The 20,915-nt window shown below is 38.4% G+C and overlaps 2 long non-coding RNA genes across 2 annotated transcripts; both read right to left on the bottom strand.

Moving 5' to 3' along the window:
• Positions 1-343: 343 nt before the first annotated feature.
• LOC129353056 (uncharacterized) lies at positions 344-3,899 on the bottom strand. Its single transcript, XR_008604971.1, has 3 exons — positions 3,819-3,899; positions 1,429-1,475; positions 344-1,287 (listed from the first exon to the last, which is right to left on the bottom strand). It is a non-coding gene; the product is annotated as an uncharacterized LOC129353056 (long non-coding RNA).
• Positions 3,900-18,635: 14,736 nt separating this feature from the next.
• On the bottom strand, positions 18,636-20,432 carry LOC129353059 (uncharacterized). The gene is made up of 3 exons (XR_008604973.1): positions 20,390-20,432; positions 19,606-19,652; positions 18,636-19,462 (listed from the first exon to the last, which is right to left on the bottom strand). It is a non-coding gene; the product is annotated as an uncharacterized LOC129353059 (long non-coding RNA).
• Positions 20,433-20,915: the final 483 nt, after the last annotated feature.

The following is a 20,915-nucleotide window of genomic DNA, read 5'->3' as shown; positions in this document are numbered from 1 at the left end:
TCACAACCAGCTGCTGATTTTACTGTGTTTTGGGATTTCCAGTTAAATCCTTTATTTTTTCCATTGGGTTTCAGGTGTGAACTTTGGCACTGTGGCGGGTTATACCATGTGTTTTTTTCAGGTAAAAACAGGTTTACTTTCTGTTATCAGATGTAAAATATAGCAGAGAAGCAGCAATCAGACCTTTTCTGTCCAACACTGATCTCCAGATTTCATTCTGCTCTGATCTTACAGTTCCTGGGATTTTTTCTCCAAATAGAAAAATGTTCTGCAGGTTCTGAGTTTCAGGTAGAAGTTCTGAATGAAAAAGAAAATATTAAGATTTTCCCAATTTATGCTTCAAACCATTGACCTCTAACCTTCATGAGATGGTAATGTGTTACCTCTACAATTTGGAGGGAAGTTATGTCTTATTCTAGTTAACATTTTAAACTGAATAAACATAACCACATAATAATAAACATTTCCACATATCACTTCCAATGTCCACCGAACTCTCAATTGCCAGGTCAATTGTTTGGGATTCCCCTCCGTTCTTACGTCACTGTGCTTTCTGATTTTAGATCGGGCATATTCAACATACCATACACTGTAGGATATAGTAAGATTGTCGTAAAGGCAAAAGAAAAAAGACTTTAGCGGGAACATGCAGAAGTATTATTTGATGGCTCACTCCTTTCCCCTGGGCCGCAGCAAAATTGCCAAATCTTGATCGGTTCATGGTATAAAAAAAAACGGGGACCACTTATTTAGACTCAAATCAGCACAGAAACACTGAGGAACCATAAGAACAGAATCCAAATCCAGGAATCAGAGGTTCAGTGAATGTGGTGTTGAAGGTGTGGAGGAGGATCAGTGAGTCAGAGGAGACTCTGTAGAAGGACAGAATGCCAGCAGGACAGTCCACATACACTGCTACTCTGTTAGAGTCAGAGGAGGAGGAGAGATGAGTTTGTACGTCATTTTGAATGACAGAATAACCATCATCATCAGAGCAGATCAAACTCCAGGAATGATCATTCCATCCAAACACACAGTCTCCACTGTTTCCTTTCCTCTTGATTCTTCTGTAACTCACTGATATATCAACTCTTCCTCTCCACTTGACCTCCCAGTAACAGCGACCAGTCAGACCAGTTCTACACAGCAGTTGGTGCCAGTAATCAAATCTGTCTGGATGATCAGGATATGACTGAAGCTGCATCATCCATGTCACCTTCCTGTTGTCTGTAGACAGTTTGAGGTTTCTGCCCACTGTGTTTTTGTCGATGGTGAGTTGACAGGAATCTGATGGAGAACAAACACAATCCAGCTGCAGTTATTGATCATTTATTGACACTTTGACTCCTGAATGAGTGATGTGACAGTTTGAAGATGGTTGAATGTGAGCTGCTTTGTTGTCATGAATCAGATGAAAAACACACTTACATTTCCTCAGACCTGGAGTCAAGAATCGGCCTCCAGCAGGCTCCACCCTGAAAGGAGGAGGGGGGTCAGACCATCAGTCTCTTTCAGCAGCAAACATGGACATTACATGTCTCTCAGACACACATTGTCCTCCACTGAGACAGGAACAGTCCAACATCTGGATTGCAAACTGCAATGTCATCTTTGGAATTTTTCTCTGATTTTGATTTTTGAACAAGGTTAGTAAACTAATGCTCAGGTTTTATATCAAATATTGACTCAGTGCAATCTATCCCCACAAAAGCAGACAGGATGTATGCATGGAAAGCTTACATATGCATTTATTAAATTCACAAATTATATTTGAAGTATTGAAACATAGATAATGAGGCACTATCTTTAAGCAGTTAAACATATTTATTTATGTCGGCATCTGCAAATATAATAACTTATAATATCTCAAAAACAAAAGCTACACAAACGAAAAGTTTAATGGCACAAACCTGCACAAACGGAGCACTAACTAGTCAGACTATTTGCTGGATTTTTTGACATGGTTGGGGTGTCAGCTTCACGGAGGTCTCAGTTTCTCTTCCTCCATGTTTTTCAGACTCAGGGTCCATTGAGAGAAAATACTGGAGCAATAATTAGAACCCACAGCATAAAGCCAAACGTGGCAAAATTAAGTGAATCAAAATGTCCCCAAAGCACTGTCAGACTGACAGGGGCCACCGGGGGATTCCAGGTAGATTCCAGAGACGCGCATCACAGCGGCTCTTCATGCAGGGCCGGCCCGCGGAAATATAGGGCCTTAGACAGATCTAAGGTCCCCCCCCATTTTAGTAAAATAGCAGCAAATTTGCTTGTTTCATAACTTCATAACCTTTGATCTTCTCTCTGGTCTGTTTAACAGCTACAGTCTCAGATCAACTCAGCCCTCAGGGACTATCAGCAGAAGAAACAGAAGCTTTATACCTGTTGGGGAAAATATGCTACATTTGCTTTGCATTGTCCCCGCATGATGGCAATGATATAGTCGGATCCAATTAGATTCTTGATTAATATGGGTTTTTTGTACGGTGTTTTAAGATCTTGTTCAATGTGCCCTTTTTTTAACTTTGAGGCCCTGCCCCTCCAAAGGTCTTTGCACGGCCTTGGATGAATTGTTTCAGCAGCTTTTATCCAGCAGCTCAGTAAAGATCTTTCCTCTTTCCAACCTGATTTAGTCCATGAAGCAGAACATCTCTGCTGCTGCAGCAACAGGAGGAAACTTCTCCAGCTCTCAACTTCTACACTCTGACTGCTTGGAAACAGATCAGGGAGGAACAACCTTTTCTCCAGGCTGTTCAGGAGGGAAGAACATAGTTACTTTATGTACTCTATGTTCTTGAATCATACAAAGAACATAAAGTACAAAAAAAAAAACTGTTCCCATTCAGTTTACTCTGGTAACGAAGTTACATTTTCTGATCACTTTAAACAAGAGAGTCCATTTACAGCACATTTAAGATGCAGATGTTGAGAGTAGAGCACAAAGTCAGCCAGTAGCACCACCTACTGGCTGTTCACCAGAGGTGGAGAAAGAACTCAAACAATGAACTGAAGTAAAAGTACAAATAAACAGACAAAAATATTCTTTAGTAAAAGAACCACATTAACATTTTTACTGGAGTAAAAGTAAGAAGAATTGGCTTTTAAAAGTACTTAAAATATTAAAAGTAAAAGTACTTGCTGTATTACCTAATGGCTAATACAATATCATTAAGTGTTTGATCATATTTAATTTTAATTCATCAGTAATGAGCCATTTAATGAACAAATTGCAGATAAATCATGTTTTATTGTGTTTTCTCTCTGTAACAGTTTAGATTAAATTTGTGATTCTATGCATCAGAATTTCAGGATGACCTGTGTCTCGCTAGCATCCTTAACTTCAGTCATTTTCAATAAATTACATTATTTATGAAAAGTATTTCAGTAACTCGGCTCACAAGTTAAACACATCATACAGATTAATTCCCCACAACTTTTTTAAAGCTTTTAATTGTTAATGATGATGATTTGTTGCTTACAGCTCATGAAAATATTTCTGATCAGATTAGATCAATAAAAACTATTAATGCAGAAATGTGGGTCTAATGAAAAATATGTTTAATATCTGCTGAAGTTGTTTTTAAAACCTGACAAACGAGTCTCATGGGAACCATTTCTAATTTATTGAATATGACTGTAAATATGAGATTATTGACATTAATCCAGTAACAGGATGTGGAGAAGTTTAACGTTACTGGGACATTCATGGCAGGAGACGCTGCGCTATAAATTAAAATTGTCCATATATGACTAAAGACATTTCTCCCTCTTCCTCCTCTATCAGACCTTCTCTGCTCCTGCAGCAGGTTCCTCCATACCTGAGAGCTTCCAGTCTCCAGTGTGGATCCTTCAGTCCAGCCGACAGCAGCTTCACTCCTGAGTCTCCTGGATGATTGTAGCTCAGGTCCAACTCTTTCAGATGGGAGGTGTTGAGGTCAGCTGAGGCCAGAAGCACAACCTTCCTCTGAGACCAAACAGCCTGATAAGCTGCAGACACACAATTCATCACATGATGAGAAAATGAGAACATTGAGGTAGAAACCAAGGTCTGAACGGACGGACAGACGGACGGACGGACGGATGGCCCAGAGTTACCTGAGAGTTTTCAGGTTGCAGTTTGGACTCTTCAGTCCAGCAGAGAGAAGCTTCACTCCTGAATCCTGCAGGTTGTTGTTACTCAGGTCCAGTTCTCTGAGACTGGAGGACTGGGAGCTGAGAACTGAGGACAGAGCTTCACAGCTTCTCTCTGAGAGGTTACAGACACTCAGTCTGAGGAGACAGGGAGGAAAATATGTTACTAAATAATTCTACAAAATTTTAATTTTTTCCAATTAATGTTTGTCTTAGACAAAGAAGAAACTATCTCATTTTACACATGCTTATGTGTTTGGTGTGAACTGATTCATTTATAATTTGGCCTCCAAACTTAAAGGGCAGAACTATAGTCAACAAGGAGCTTGAAAATTCAATTATCCAATTACACAATAAATAGAATTAATCCACTTTCATTTTTAACATGAAGATTAATTTTGCTGCTTTAATATTCAACATTCTTTCCAGCTGCTGTAGGAAGTCTGTTTCTCCTTTCACGTCCACCCACAGTGGGACACTTTGAAGAGGCAATGCACCAATATATTAACTGAAACATGATATAAATCATCATTTGTGGATTTCTATTTATCAGAAAACAGTAACAATGTGTGTCCTTACAGAGTTTTGTTGGAGGCCTTAACCACTGGCAGCAGCCTCAGAAGAACCTCCTCTGAAGCAGAGTATTTCTTCAGGTCAAACACATCCAGATCTTTTCCTGATGACACTAAGATGAAACCCAGAGCTGACCATGAGCAGGAGACAGTTTATCTGTGGAGAGATTTCCTGAACTCAGAGACTGTTGGATCTCCTCCACTAGAGAACGATCATTCAGTTCATTCAGACAGTGGAACAGATTGATGCTTTTCTCTGCACACATTCTCACTGATCTTCTCCTTGATGTATTGAACTGTTTCCTGATTGGTCTGTGAGCTACTTCCTGTCTTTGTCAGCAGACCTTGTAGGAGTCTCTGATTGGTCTGCAGTGAAAGTCCCAGGAGGAAACGGAGGAACAAGTCCAGGTGTCCATTTGGACTCTGTAAGGCCTGGTCAACAGCACTCTGATGGAGAGACTTTAGTTTAGGTTTATTAAATAATGAAGATTTCTTAGATGTGTGTGTTTTCCATCAGGTTGACTCCAGAGTTGATGAAGGTCAGATGAACATGAAGAGCAGCCAGAAACTCCTGAACACTCAGATGGACGAAGCAGAACACCTTGTCCTGGTAACCTCTCTCCTCTTTAAAGATCTGTGTGAACACTCCTGAGTACACTGAGGCTGCTCTGATATCGATGCCACACTCTGTCAGGTCTGATTCATAGAAGATCAGGTTTCCTTTCTGCAGCTGATCAAAAGCCAGTTTTCCCAGAGACTTGATCATCTTCCTGCTCTCTGGACTCCAGTGTGGATCTGTTTCAGCTCCTCCATCATACTTGACCTTCTTCACTTTGGTCTGAACCACCAGGAAGTGGATGTACATCTCAGTCAGGGTTCTGGGCAGCTCTCCTCCCTCTCTGGTCTCCAACACATCCTCCAGAACTGTAGCAGTGATCCAGCAGAAGACTGGGATGTGGCACATGATGTGGAGGCTTTGTGATGTCTTCATGTGGGAGATGATCCTGCTGGCCTGTTTCTCATCTCTGAATCTCTTCCTGAAGTACTCCTCCTTCTGTGGGTCATTGAACCCTCTGACCTCTGTCACCATGCCAACACTGAGGAGGATCTGATTGGCTGCTGCAGGTCGTGTGGTTATCCAGAGAGAGCAGAGGGAAGCAGTTTCCCCCTGATGAGGTTTGTCAGCAGAACATCCACTGAGGTGGACTCTGTAGCATCAGTCAGGATCTCCTTGTTGTGGAAGTCCAGTGGAAGTCGACTCTCATCCAAGCCATCAAAGATGAACAGAACCTGGAAGTGTTCAAAGCTGCAGATTTCTTTGGTTTCACTAAAGAAATGATGAACAAGTTCCACCAAGCTGAACTTTTTCTCTTTCAGCACATTCAGCTCTCTGAAGGTGAATGGAAATATAAACTGGATGTTCTGGTGGGCTTTGTCTTCAGCCCAGTCCAGAGTGAACTTCTGTGTTAGGACTGTTTTCCCAATGCCAGCCACTCCCTTTGTCATCACTGTTCTGATTGGTTGATCTCTTCCAGGTGGGACTTTAAAGATGTCTTCTTGTCTGATTGTTGTTTCTGGTCTGTGTGGTTTCCTGGATGCTGTTTCAATCTGTCTGACCTCATGTTCATCATTGACCTCTCCAGTCCTCCCTCTGTGATGTAGAGCTCTGTGTAGATCTGGTTCAGAAGGGTTGGACTTCCTGCTTTAGCAATCCCCTCAAACACAGACTGAAACTTCTTCTTCAGACCAGATTTAAGTTGATGTTGACAAACTGAAGCAAGATGTTCTAAGTTAACACAAAATGTAAAATCAGCAACTAAATAAAATCGTCTTTTGAACATTATTTGAATAAATTTGATTGTAGTAAAAGTCTGATTTATCAATCAGTTCAAATATCTGTAGAAATCCTCTTACTGGTCTGCAGATGGTCAGCCAGCTTCTCCTGCTTCATCATCCTCAGGAAGTTCAGTGATCTTCATCACTGCGTCTCTGCTGCTCATCCTCTGTTCTTCATCCTCACCTCCCAACACATCATCATCTTCTCTCAGACTTTGTGAGCATCCTGGAACATCTGGTGTCAGAACTTTCTGGATTTTCTTCAGCTCGTTCTTCACAAAAGTGACAATGTTGTCTTCCAGCATCTGGAACAGAATAATAAATAAAGGAAACCTCTTGCTGAAATAAATCACAGAGCCCAACAGCAGATGAATATTCTCTGGTCTACAAAGCACAGCATGGAGATAACTGTGAACAGCACTCATGGAAAAGTAGTTGTTGTTCATATACAGACCATAAATATGGAGTCCAGTTGTGTTTGATGCTGCTGGACAGATGGACCACTGGGAACCTCTGAGCTCTGCTGGTCCACTCTGTGGAGGAACCAGGAACAATTAGGAGGTCAGGAAATATTCATCCAGCAGTTTTCACAGAGGAAATCACCAAGAGTTTCACATTAAAATCCCGAAAGCATTAAAACAAAACATCATATGATCACAATACAAAGAAGTTAGAAAGAGAAAGAGGAAGATAAACTACAAAGATGAAGACCAACTTTTTAGAAATTTAAAAAGGTTGGTGCTGAACTTTGACTTCAAACGGGACTGTTTGAACTGTCTGCTGATCTAATGCTGGTGGAGACAGTTTCCCAGAGCTTGAGGACAGTGGAAGTGAAGGCTCTGTCCACACAGGTCTTCAGAACAGTGTGGGACATCCATCAGATTCTGATGTATAGATCTGAGATGTGGACATGAAGGAGGTCTGATATATGTGGAAGTGTTTCCATGTGGATCCTCTCCTTGATGTTATTGTGAGGATTTTAAAATGGATCCTGTAGATCCCTGGAATCCAGTGAGCTCACATTATATCTGTCCACACAGAGACAATCAGAAGGTAAAGGTCCATAAAGTGATATCTGGATGTGAGCAGTGAACCAGGTGATTTAAGCAGTTGTAAAGATTTAATGTTCCTGCTGATCCATTAAGAACCAGCAGAACCTCTGATGGTCCACATCAGCTCAGTTTGGTTGAGTTCCAGCAGATCTCACCAACCACATCATGAAGCTTTCCTTCCCTGATGAACTGCTCTCACAATGCAAGGAACCAAGTCCTGATGGACCAGAATGGCTTTACCAGGTATTTCCCAGTGGAAATGTGATCCACTGTTTAGTCTGACATGGAGCCAGGAAGCAACAGAACATCATCATCAACATCCAGAGATAAAGATATGAAGATGTTTTCATGAGAACAGAGCAGCTGATTTCTGTAGATAATAGATCAAACCTCTGGAAATATAACTGGAAACATCTGAGTTCTTACTGGTTCAGTTTCCAGAGTTACAGCAATTAGATACAGCTCACCTCTCTGATGGTGGAGATCCAGGAGATTTAAAGTTAATGAAATCTTCCTTTGACCAGTCACTCTTAAAGGACACACAGCTTGGTTCTGGTTCTGGTTCTGGTTTGAGTCTCTGATGGATCCTGACAGAAACATGATGATTAAAACTGAATCAGCAAAGAGGAGCAGCAGCAGCTTCATCACCACGTCTGTTCTGGCCTGATATAGTGAACGCTGTGTGAAAAGGGCTGTGGACAGTTAGAGATGGTGACCTCACCTCTGACCTTTGCTCTGGCTCTCATCTTCCCCACACAGAGTGGTTTTAGAGGGAGGGACTCCCTCCTCTCTGTCCTCACACTGATCCATGCTGCTGAATCCACATCAGCTCACACACACTTTCTAGCTTCACCTGCAGAGGAAACACACATCATTCATCTGCACATCAACTCTGATCATCCTTTACATCATTAGTGCTGGAAAAAGATCAGCTGCTCCTCCTCTGATTGGCTCTTCTTCTCTGCTTCATGTCACTATAAAAGTGTGGCTTTTATTGTTTTATTTGAAAAATAATTATAATTTAAATAAGCCAGCTAGACTGAAATTGTTTTTGGTGCAGTAAGTATTTCATTTTCAGGGCAGAATATTTTCTGAAAGATCAGCTTACAGTTGATGCATTGAGTAATGTATAAAGCTGGTAGTGTGCACAAATCACACCTCTGCTGCCTCATGCGCTGTTGTGTTGCATCTCTGAAGTTTACCTCGGGGTGGTTTGCGTATCACACCTTTCACTCAAACTGGACACAGTTTGACTTGTGTGGACATTTATATTAGTCTCCTCTGAGGATTCATGCTTCTTTCTAGAATTATTCATTAAGGTATGAGGAAAGTTTAAATGCCACCACCTTGCGAAGCAGAGCAAAGGTGATGCATGTTGGCCATGCAGTGAGAATGATACATCTTTTGAACAAAGCATTATGTTCGGCCATGTTGATATGTGTGCATTTACATATCAACACACTGACATTTTCTTGGTGACAAAGTTTATGTACACTTAACAAAAATGTAAACACCCCTTGTCAAACGTGAGTTTTATGAACATTTGGGTAATGCAATATATAGAGAAACTCAAAATATATTTTCAGTAATTACTGATCTTCATATCAGCATTGATAACATTGTGGTTTGGTCATTTGTAGTGGATTGATAGTCCTTTGAACATGAGAGGGGTCAGGTTGAGGAATTTGATTTTGACCTAGTAGGCTTCTAGCAGGCGGTATTTGTGAACAAACAGAGCTCAAACTTAAAGAGTAATGGCATAGCATCAGATTGTTGGTAACAAAACATTTTTACTATGACGATTGTTCTTTGTACTTTTACACAGTAAACCTTTCAGCTCCTTAATATCTAAAATGTAAATGTTAAGCAATTTAAAATCTTTGATTTTATCAATGCTGAAACAAAACTCATTTAACAACATTGACATTTTCAACAACAAATGTTACATTTCTATATCTGTGGTCTGTGTTAAAATGTTAGCACTTAAGCGGTTCCTGAAGGCCTGGGGGCCATAAGTAGCTGCTTAGTTCATTTATGCATCACGCCTGCTCTCAATGTGATCAGTGTGACGTCATCACCACTGACCGCTGACTTAATTTGGTAATGCAGAGAATTGACATTAATTTTAATTGTATTTTCTATTTGTTGTTTTTAAGACTCTTTAATTGTGGCTTCAAGTCTTGGGATGTCATATCAGTGTGAGGTGAATGCAGTCAGAGAGGCAGAGGAGGCTGCAATCAGCTGCTGTACGTCTTTCAGTCCACTAGATGGAGACATGGAGCAACATTTTATACACTGACTGAATATTAGGGGCTATTTTAGTTCACAAATATTAATTTCTACAAGTAGATTATCTTCACCATCAGAGGTTAACTTTTTAATGTGTTTAAATCAAACATTTGTTTACAATATTTTATTTTGAAAGTACGCAACAGGAAACCAGCTAAAGTTAATGGTGGCTACTGGACTTTGATACCAGAAAACAAAATCATAAATCAGTATTTTTGGAGAAGAAAACAAATAAACAAATAATAAGCTGTTCATCCTGTTGTTCCAGTTTCCAGTTCATCAGTAATTTAACAGCCCTGTAGATCAGCCTTCAAACAGCAGAGACATTGAACTTTGAGCTGAGATCAGAAGTGAACCTGTTCTCCAAAAGCAAGCAGGAACGTTCATGGAGACAAAGGTTGAGTAGGAAACAAAGAAAACTTACAGTTTGTTCAGATGATCCAAAGAGTTGAAGAAAAGTATCCGAACAACAAACTGAGACACAACAATCGGACTGAGGTCGCCCACTTTCAGTCATATTCAAACAGGAAGTAAATGTAATGCTGCATAACTGATGACATCACAGCTCACCTGGTTTGTAGTTCTTTCAGAGCAACATAATCAGAAAGTGGAATGTCTACAGTGAAATCAGGCAGGTTGATAAAATCTTCATGAGGAAGGAGAAAAGTATTTAATAGAGTTCAATTAAATCTAGTTTTTTACTTTCCAGTCAAACTCTTTCCAGATTTGGTTTCCAATCCCTTTATGGCACAAAAATGCACAGAAGAAAACTCCACTCCATGTTTTATCAATCTCCAGTTCAATCCAGTAAATTGATGATATTAGTTTTCCAAATAATCGGATTGGTTTTCCATCCTGAATGTCCTGAATGTGTGTGTGTGTGTGTGTGTGTGTGTGTGTGTGTGTGTGTGTGTGTGTGTGTGTGTGTGTGTGTGTGCACATCTACACTGCACATACAGTAGCAGAACATGGTACTATTCACAGCAGCATATAAAGACTGTAGTAGAAGTTAAAATCAACAGTTTCCTATTGCTCCCTTTCAAAATAAAAATAGTTAAAATGTGTGATTGAGTCAGATTATTAAATAGTTATCTTTTCCACTTGTAGAGTTTAATAATTGTGAACTTAAATACTTCCTGTTCAGGTTGAATCAGTGAATGTAAATGTTTCTCCATGTCTCCATCTAGTGGACTGATAGTAGAAGTGCAGCAGCTGATGGAAGCTTCCTCTGCTAATTTCTTTTTTAGCTGCTGTTGCCAACAACAACATGGCTCAGTTTAATGCGCCATTTCTGAACCATGTTGGAGAAAGAAGAGAGGAAAATATTCTGCTTCTCTGACCTAAAGAACAGGCCTTCTGATGGTTGTCATTTTATTATCAATTTGCTCAGAAAAAGTTCATATTTTAGTAAAGACCGTCACCGGTTCTATAAGAAGGAATGGACCAGAACTCTAGCAATGAATCATGAGAACCTTGTGGAAGGAAACCAGAACATTTGACCCAAATTAGACTGAAGGAGATTCTGACCAAACCTGAGGAGATGGAAGCAAACCTCTGAATATTAAGTTATGAAACTGTCTCCAATTTATACTTTATAATTATTCTCTTTCTTATTTTGAATCATGATTTATTTCACATTCCTGCGTATAGTTTACTTAAGACATCAAAATATACAAAAATATGAATTATGATTTACTAGAAGTTACCTGTGGAAAACCACAAGGGTCAGAACTGGATCCTAAACTTTTATGACTTTACATGAATGATTTATGCAATGAATCTAATTTGTTAACATTTACTTTATTTGCTGATTCATTATTTTGATCTGGTCAGTTTTGGAGCAGCAACAGTTTAATGGAAGGAGAATTACAAATATTAATGATGTGACAAAAATAGATTAACACTAAATTATGGGAACATTTTTAACATTTAGTAACAAGAAAATAAAAAAGTGAAAGTGCAAACTTGAAAATGCTATGATTTAATAGAGATCAGAAGAACACATGATTATTTACAAAGTCTATAATAAACTCCTTTGATGGTGTAAAGAGACATTATTATATGAAGGAAACAAACTATAAACTAATAGGAAATGATTTATTTAGGATGAATATTAAAAATTGTAGTTCAGTTAGAGGGATAGTTTGCAATAATTTAGAGAACGATCATTCAGTTCATTCAGACAGTGGAACAGATTGATGCTTTTCTCTGCAGACTCTTTCTCATTGATCTCTCTTTAAAATATTTGCTAAACAAATAAAATAAGAATTATATGTTTTTGTGAGCTTGTCTACAAACTTAAGTCCATTCACACTACACGACTTCTGGGACCTATTTTGCCCTCAAGACAATCTCAGAACGTTCTGAGATATAAGATTGTCGCTCCCGACAATCGTAACCGATCATCCTGTAGTGTGTTACGACTGATCGGGTTCAGTCAGTGAAACGTTGGGACCGCTTTCATCTAAAATCGGGGATATTGAATGTGTTTAATCATCTTGGTTCATTCATCGCAATCTCTGTGGTGTTCCCCCGACTTTTTTTTTTAAATAAAAGATAATTATAAAATTATTGCACAGAGTACATCTGGTTGAGAAGCGCATTCCAATCTTTGGTTGAAATGGTGCATTTGATTTTATTCTGCAGTCATAAAACAATTTTAAACAATATAATAAGTTTCAATTAAAGGAGCTGGAATAGGCTACGTTAAGCTTTCGCAGTCAGTTGGGGGGGAAAGGAGACTCCCATTTGATTTTCTAAAAACGAATATGCAGGAAATGCTTCCTTCTACTTTAAGCTGCTCTGATGGTTCAGTCATTCTGTTTTCTGAAACAAGGTACAGTATATGCATAGATTCTACAACAACATAAACACAGCAAAAAATTATAAAATCATACGTGTTGAAATGAATTTTAAATTAGCACAATAGTACACAGGCTAATCTTTACTTAAGACAAACTTAGATAAAGATCCAAACTAAAACAACTGGCCACTCTAAAAGTTTTACATGAATTGTATAGGGAGGATCTTAAAGAAAGACAGACTGAGACTTCCTTAAATCTCTTTAGACAGGGCATCTGTCTGCCAGACAATTAACAAATTCCTTAGCGTGGTTCAAAAGTTCACTAGGATCTTAAAACTTTTATAAATAATTGTATCTATTTTAGAATTAAATATATTTCTTTAAGCATTAAAAAGCATGTTTTGAATTAGTTACTTCTTAGATCCAAACTTATAGTCATTATTTAGCATTACATTTTGTGCAAGCTTGGTTAAAAATACAAACTACTTTCTTGTGGAATAATTTGATGTCGCAGACAGAGGTCGTAAATTTAGCTCAGTGAGAGTTTGCAGGAGACGCCTGGTACGGCAAAGACCCAGTTTGACAATCCATATATCTGCCTTTGGGGCTCTTTAGCAAGAGGTAATAAAATTAACATTAAGACAGCCCACACAAAGGAGAAATGCATATATTTAAATGAGGAGAATACACTATTATAAAATGGTTTGTTTTGCAACAGAAGTTCGAATCTCTTTGTGCTGAGTGAGAGTTTCCCAGAAGATGCATCTTTTGTTTGTGTTTGTATTTCCCTTTTTACTCAGTTAATTGTTTCTGTTTTGTCATGTCTTGGACTTTTGATGATCTAGGTGAGATGCTTATTGTAACATTCTTCTTGCATTGATTTTCTCTGGATAAAACTCTAGATATCTGAAGTCTGACTCATATGATTGTTCTTTCTCCCTGCACACGTATACAGATACAAGAATTCGGGACAAGAGGAATAAATAAACGAGCTAAATCAATTTAATTCCTCTTTTTAAATCTTAACAATACGTAAACGGTAATGATTAATTAAATGACAAAACCGAAAACATTAAAAACAGTATTTTTATGAAAAAAGAAAAAAACTCACTCCATGTTGCGAAGCAACAAATATAATCCTTGCTTACGATTTCTCCAGTTCTTAATCAAAAGCTTTGATTTTTGGTTACATCTTTTTTGGGTTAACATAAGTCCACAAACTAAAGTTTCCACTTTAACGTCGTTGTCCATGTTTGTTTGTTTACTCTAAATTCAGCTGTGGTAGCGCAGAATTTTAATTTGAAGGGATTTTGTATCTGGAATTAGAATGTCTCCGAGTGAAACCTCACACTCTACGATCGAACCCGTTACACCTACGATTTTAGATCGGCTAGTGTGTGTTCTCTCTCTCACGTTTTCAGAATCGGCCGACTTTTCTAAAATCGTGTCGTGTGAACTGGGCTTTAGCTGGAAATCCTTGAAGATGAATAAAATCATCATTTCAAAACTGTTTATTGTATTTAATCAGTTTTTCTTCATCAAATATTAAAATCAGTTTGTTGATCTGAAACATTTCAGGTGGACAAAAAGGCAAAAGAAAATACTTGTCACAGCACTTTATGTTTCAGGTCCAAAGAAATCATGCGGTCCCATTTGGATTTAGAACACAATGTTCTGTTTAAGGTGTGACTGGAGTCCAGTTGTTCTGGGTTTCTGGATGAATCCAGAATCTTCTGGATCAAACAAACCAGACGCTCAGATCTTCTCATCTGGAACATCTGGGAGAGATTTGACTGAAACTACAGACATCCGGATCAATGAGGATCTGAGATCTGAGAATGTTACTATGAAGCATTTTAATCATCCTGTCTCTGTTTGGTGGACAGTGGAGAAAAAGAAGCAGAAAAAAGCTGAACTAAAAACTGGAACATGATGGAAACCAGAACTTTCTGATCTCAGATCTGGAAAACAAAGATTAACTGAGAGATTACTGAAGCTTGGTGTTCAGTTGAAAAATATGTATATCATTTTAATTATTAGAACATTTGAAATGTTGACCACACAGAAATTAAAATAAAAAATTAAATTAGATATTTTCAGCTAAATCATATTGATAAAAATATCAATATGATTTAGCTGTGGTCTTAAAAATGTCATGTGGTGCAACCATAATTTATCTGAAAATAAAGTATTTTCTGATTTATTAAAAAAATTATATGTTTATATTCAAACCAGTTTTTAATTTTCTTTGTATTTTTCTGACAATTATGACAGTTTTCCCCAAAAAATGAATCAGTTCCATTTATAATTGTCTTATATTTTCTTCATCATTTCATCAAAGTGTGTTTAAAATAAATAATCAACATTCACTTGAAGATACTTAATTAGTGATTAATATTTCTGCTCCAGAAATTAGATATTCCATTTTTAGTTCAATACTTTTTAATTGGTTTCACTAAGTGATTTATATAATAAATGTCGGCCAGTAAATGGGTCAAAATCCTTTAAAAAATAAAAATATTACATCCAGTAACAGTACATTACAATAAACACAAATCAAACTCACCAATTTAATTCACATAAAAATTAATGCAGTATCAACTTTGTAACAAACATTTCAATCAGATCCGCATAAAATCTGAATGTTCAGTTGATTGATTTGATTTTCTGAACTTTTTAAAGTTTTAATTAAAAAACTTAATAAAAACAGAAATGTTCAATCTCCCCAATGTAAGAACAATAATGACAACATAATAATTCAGTTTAATGTAATTATTTGAAGCAGAACCAAGTATGATCAATAATGTAATCAATAATCAATAATGTAATGTAATAATGTAATCATTCACAAGTTCCCCAAATGTTGCTTCTTTCAAAAAGGAAAAGATTTCAATGAACTCTAAACCATCATATTACTCCTGGGTAGAGACGCTCCCATCAGGGTTTTTCCTGCCAGTTCTGATCACCATGAGGTCTGATCACTGCTGATCACAGATATCGATCACATGGATTGGCTGTTAATGTTTCGCTTTAGGTAGAAATGCTACTATGTGATCTGGCAAAATGGAGCCATAAAATCACCTAATTTAGACAAAAACATGTTCAATACTTTCAGCTCATGGCTGATTGTTCTGGTTCTGATGGTTTGGTTCTGACCCAGTAGAGTAATTCAGCAGAACAGGGAGGAAGCAGAGGAAGTCCATTTGTTCTCTCAGATTATCTCATGTTAGGACATAGAGAAAGTTACATTAAAACTGTTTTAAATCTTCCTACTCAGTACAGCATAGCGGTGGACCAACAAAGAATTATTGGGTTAGGATTAGTAGGGTTAGGATTAGGATTAGGGTTAGGGTTAGGTTGGGGTTAGGATTATGAAGATTTTTTTATTTAACCATTTATACCTTTTTTATACATTAAAAGATACAAAACCAGATAATTAAATCACTTGTTAGAATATATTTACAAAATTACAGGGTGAGTCTTTCTTCATGACTCTTTAAGGCGGGGTCACCTACCTTTTTGAGACTGGGAGCTACTTCACATGAAGGGCTACTTGTTTGATATAGTCTTTATATATATAATAATACTGTCTGATCATATTAATGTCAGGACCACTAACAATAGTTATCAGTAGTAATTTACCATGGCAGCTATAATTAATTGCTATTATGTGATCAGAAGTTTTTTGCTCACAGAGTTTTAAGTTTGATTCCCTTTTGGAGTTTTTCTTTGTGATTCTGAACTGGCCACAAGTGACTGAAATAAACCAAAGCAAACTGATGGATTGTTGCAGTAACACCTGCAGTTGTACAGCACTGAGTACCTTGAAATTTTCCTTTGAATAAAAAAAGAAGAGTTATAGTTTTATTATCTAACCATCTGTTCTATTAGCAAAATTGTGGAAAATAAAATATCTGTTGTGTCAAAACATATTATACACACACAGCTGTCAGTCTGAGGATTGAGGTGGGGATCCCCAAAGCCTCAGTCTTATTGGTCAGTTTGCTTTTATTTATTTCACGGCTTTGCGTTTTTCTGCAAGCTAAAAATGAACGAGTTGGGTTTGAACCTCCTGCTGTTCTAAGATCAGCCTGAGCTTTGACAGTCTGCGCGGTTCTGGCGGATCGCCAGTTTATTCGCTTTGTTCATAGTTTCGCAAACTGAACAGCTAACGGGTCACCCGCTGGCTGACACCAGCAGATGTGGGAAAAATAAAGGTCCGACACAAAACTATCACTGCACCTGACTGCAAGAGCACAAGCACCTCTCCAATGCGCAAAAATCAACACAAGCCTAAACCAAGAGCAGCGGACTTTTTCCCAGACGATGCTAAATAATAAAGACATGGAAGCGAAGCCTCCTCATCACAGAAAGAGGAGGGTGTTGATTCCCAGATGTGCGCTACGAATAAGATGTTTTCGCATAATTTATTTATTCTTCACAATTATGTTAATAGTAAACAGGATTAAATTATAAAAACTCCATAAGTTATTCTTCTCTTTCTTCACTTAAAGGAAAATGTCAAGGTACGCAGAGTGCAGCTGCAGGCGCTGCTGCAGACGCTGCTGCAGACGCTGCTGCAGACGCTGCTGCGCTCCGGCAGTTTCCTGCAGGCACCTGCATGTATTTCTGAACATTAACATCAGGAAAGAGTTTTTATACATAAAGCAATTTATTTTAAATGTTTTTATCATTTCCCTCTTTTGAACTCTAAATATAAACAAACATCATTACTTCAATGTAAAACCATTTAATTAAATTATTTTTGGTAGTTCTTCCTAATGATAATGGCTATTTTTAGAAGTGGCTCCGCGGGCACCAGGTTGGTGACCCCTGCTTTAAGGAATTTTAAGCTCGGCGTTTTTATCCACTTGTTATTAATTGGTGAAATAAGTTGGAGGAGAGACGTTTGGTTCCTGTTGCAGCTCAGTGTTAATCTGTTTAATCTGAGAGATTAGCTCCAGTCTAACACTGCAGTGAGGATTAAAAGCAGCCAGACAAGGTGAGGGACGGAGGAGAGGTCACCATCAGGAAGTTTGAACCTCTGCAACAAACTGCATTTTAATCACAAAAAGCTGCTGATTTTACTGTGTTTTGGGATTTCCAATGAAATCCTTTATTTTCCACTTTGGGTTGAATCAGGTGTGGCCCACGTTGGCGCTGTGGCGGGTCGTATCCATGTTGATTTATTCTCAGCTAATAACAGGTTTACTTTCTATTATCAGATGTAAAATATAGCAGAGATGCAGCAATCAGACCTTTTCTGTCCAACACTGATATCCAGTTTTCATTCTGCTCTGATCTTCCAGTTCCTGGGATTTTTTCTCCAAACAGAAAAATGTTCTGCAGGTTCTGAGTTTCAGGTGGAATTTCTGAATGAGACAGAAAATATTAAGATTTTCCTACTTTATGCTTCAAACCATTGACCTCTGACCTTCATGAGATGGTAATGTGTTACTTTAACTAGGACTTTCCGAAAGGCAGAGTTGATGGAAAAATATTTTTCATGCAAATATTTAAATTTGAACAGGAAAAGAACAGAATGAGCAGCAAATGAACCAAATGCAGAAGAAAAATGTTTTTATGTAAAACACAAAGAAAAACTTCAGCACATTTACAAAAGGAAGATTTAATATTCAAATCTGACATGTTGAGAAAAATAGGAGCCGATAGAAACAGAAAATGATCAGATTGAGAAAAACTGATTAATATTTCAATGAAATCTGATAAATGAAAGGAAAAATAAAGAGAAACAACATCTTGATATTCAGAGTGAAATTTTGAATGGGGAAAAAAAACTTAAAAACATGAGGATCCTGGAATAATCCAACCCATTCTCACTCCCGACTAATTATATAGACACTTTTCCTCAGCGTTACATGTTGACGCTTCAGGTACCCCTTCGCATCAATAACTGACGAGAAGGGTTCTGTCACTGAATGCTAACCCTAACCCTAACCATAAGCAGTACAGCGTTCAATTGGAGGACCCTTCTCATCAATTATTGACGCAAAGGGGTACCCAAACCATCAACATGTGACACTGAGGGAAAGCATCAATATATGACAAGTCAAGAGTGAGAATGTATTGAATAATCCCAGCTTCCATCTTTAAGGGACTGGAAGAAGAAAAAGTTTCCAAGGATTCAATCAGAATCGTTTCACCAAGAAATAGATTGTAGAGACTCAACTATCTGTTCAACAGTGAGAGAGTTTCTCTGACAGGAGGAAAAACTTTAGACTCTTTAGATTCAACTCAACACAGAAACGCTGAAGAACCAGAACTGAACCGGAATCCAAATCCAGGAATCAGAGGTTCAGTGAATGTGGTGTTGAAGGTGTGGAGGAGGATCAGTGAGTCAGAGGAGACTCTGTAGAAGGACAGAATGCCAGCAGGACAGTCCACATACACTGCTACTCTGTTAGAGTCAGAGGACGAGGAGAGACGAGTTTGTCTGTAATTGTGTCTGACAGAGTAACCATCATCAGAGCATCTCAGACTCCAGGAATGATCATTCCATCCAAACAAAGAGTCTCCACTGATTCCTTTCCTCCTGATTCTTCTGTAACTCACTGATATATCAACATATCCTCTCCACTCAACCTCCCAGTAACAGCGACCAGTCAGACCAGTTCTACACAGCAGCTGAGGAAGATCAAATCTGTCTGGATGATCACGATATGACTGAAGCTCCTCCACACGTGTCACCTTCCTGTTGTCTTTAGACAGTTTGAGTTTTCTGTTCACTGTGTTTGTGTCGATGGTGAGTTGACAGGAATCTGATGAAGAGAACAAACACAATCCAGCTGCAGTTATTGATCATTTATTGACACTTTGACTCCTGAATGAGTGATGTGACAGTTTGAAGATGGTTGAATGTGAGCTGCTTTGTTGTCATGAATCAGATGAAAAACACACTTACATTTCCTCAGACCTGGAGTCAAGAATCGGCCTCCAGCAGGCTCCACCCTGAAAGGAGGAGGGGGGTCAGACCATCAGTCTCTTTCAGCAGCAAACATGGACATTACATGTCTCTCAGACACTGTTAGAATTGTACATAATGTCCCATAAAAATAATCATTTTAGGAAGCAGTAATCATGCCAAATTGGAATCATTTGTTGTGGAAACATTTGAATGAGGTCACATCTGCTAGTCGTATTGTTATATGTTTCGTATTCTTGTATGGTTCCACCATGATTATGCTATTTGGGTTATATGTATAAGGTTGGAAGTTGTTTCCCACGGCTGCATGGGAGCCACAACTGTTTCCTATGCTTTGGATCCTTTATCTTTGTATAAAACTTACGTGTAGTTTCTGCATCGAGACTTGCTTCATTACTGATTGTCCTATGAGCTCTCTGAGTTGTGCACAATTTATAAGTAAACATGACTGAGTGATTTTTCCTAGTCAGTGCTTAGAAATACTGCTTTTTCCATGACACATCAAATATTGTAGATCATAATGGAAATCTAACTAAACTAGTTTAATAGTCAGAGTCCCTATTAAATTAGTAAACCCATCCCACTCTTAAATTTTCTTTTGAGCCGTTCTTGGTCAGGAGAATATTTAAAAAAGGGTAATGATCTCTGCCTCCAGATGAGGGGTCTAAATAACTAAATGTTTGCCAGCAGACTGACTAAAGACATTTCTCCCTCTTCCTCCTCTATCAGACCTTCTCTGCTCCTGCAGCAGGTTCCTCCATACCTGAGAGCTTCCAGTCTCCAGTGTGGATCCTTCAGTCCAGCCAACAGCAGCTTCACTCCTGAGTCTCCTGGATGATTGTAGCTCAGGTCCAACTCTTTCAGATGGGAGGGGTTGGAGGTCAGAGCTGAGGCCAGAGAAGCACAGCCTTCCTCTGAGACCAAACAGCCTGATAAGCTGCAGACACACAATTCATCACATGATGAGAAAATGAGAAGATTGAGGTAGAAACCAAGGTCTGAACGGACGGATGGCCCAGAGTTACCTGAGAGTTTCCAGGTTGCAGCAGTTTGGACTCTTCAGTCCAGCAGAGAGAAGCTTCACTCCTGAATCCTGCAGGTTGTTGTTACTCAGGTCCAGTTCTCTGAGACTGGAGGACTGGGAGCTGAGAACTGAGGACAGAGCTTCACAGCTTCTCTCTGAGAGGTTACAGTAACTCAGTCTGAGGAGACAAGGAGGAAAATTAAACAACTGCTCAAAATTGATGTTCTTTCAGATCAACAATGTTTTTATTTGACTGACAAGGCAC

This window comes from Poeciliopsis prolifica, unplaced genomic scaffold, assembly GCF_027474105.1.
Source record: "Poeciliopsis prolifica strain line A6 unplaced genomic scaffold, Auburn_PproV2 SCAFFOLD083, whole genome shotgun sequence".
Lineage (NCBI taxonomy): Eukaryota > Metazoa > Chordata > Actinopteri > Cyprinodontiformes > Poeciliidae > Poeciliopsis > Poeciliopsis prolifica.
The sequence above is the reverse complement of the archived record's forward strand: the minus strand, read 5'-3'. Positions and strand labels throughout refer to the sequence as shown.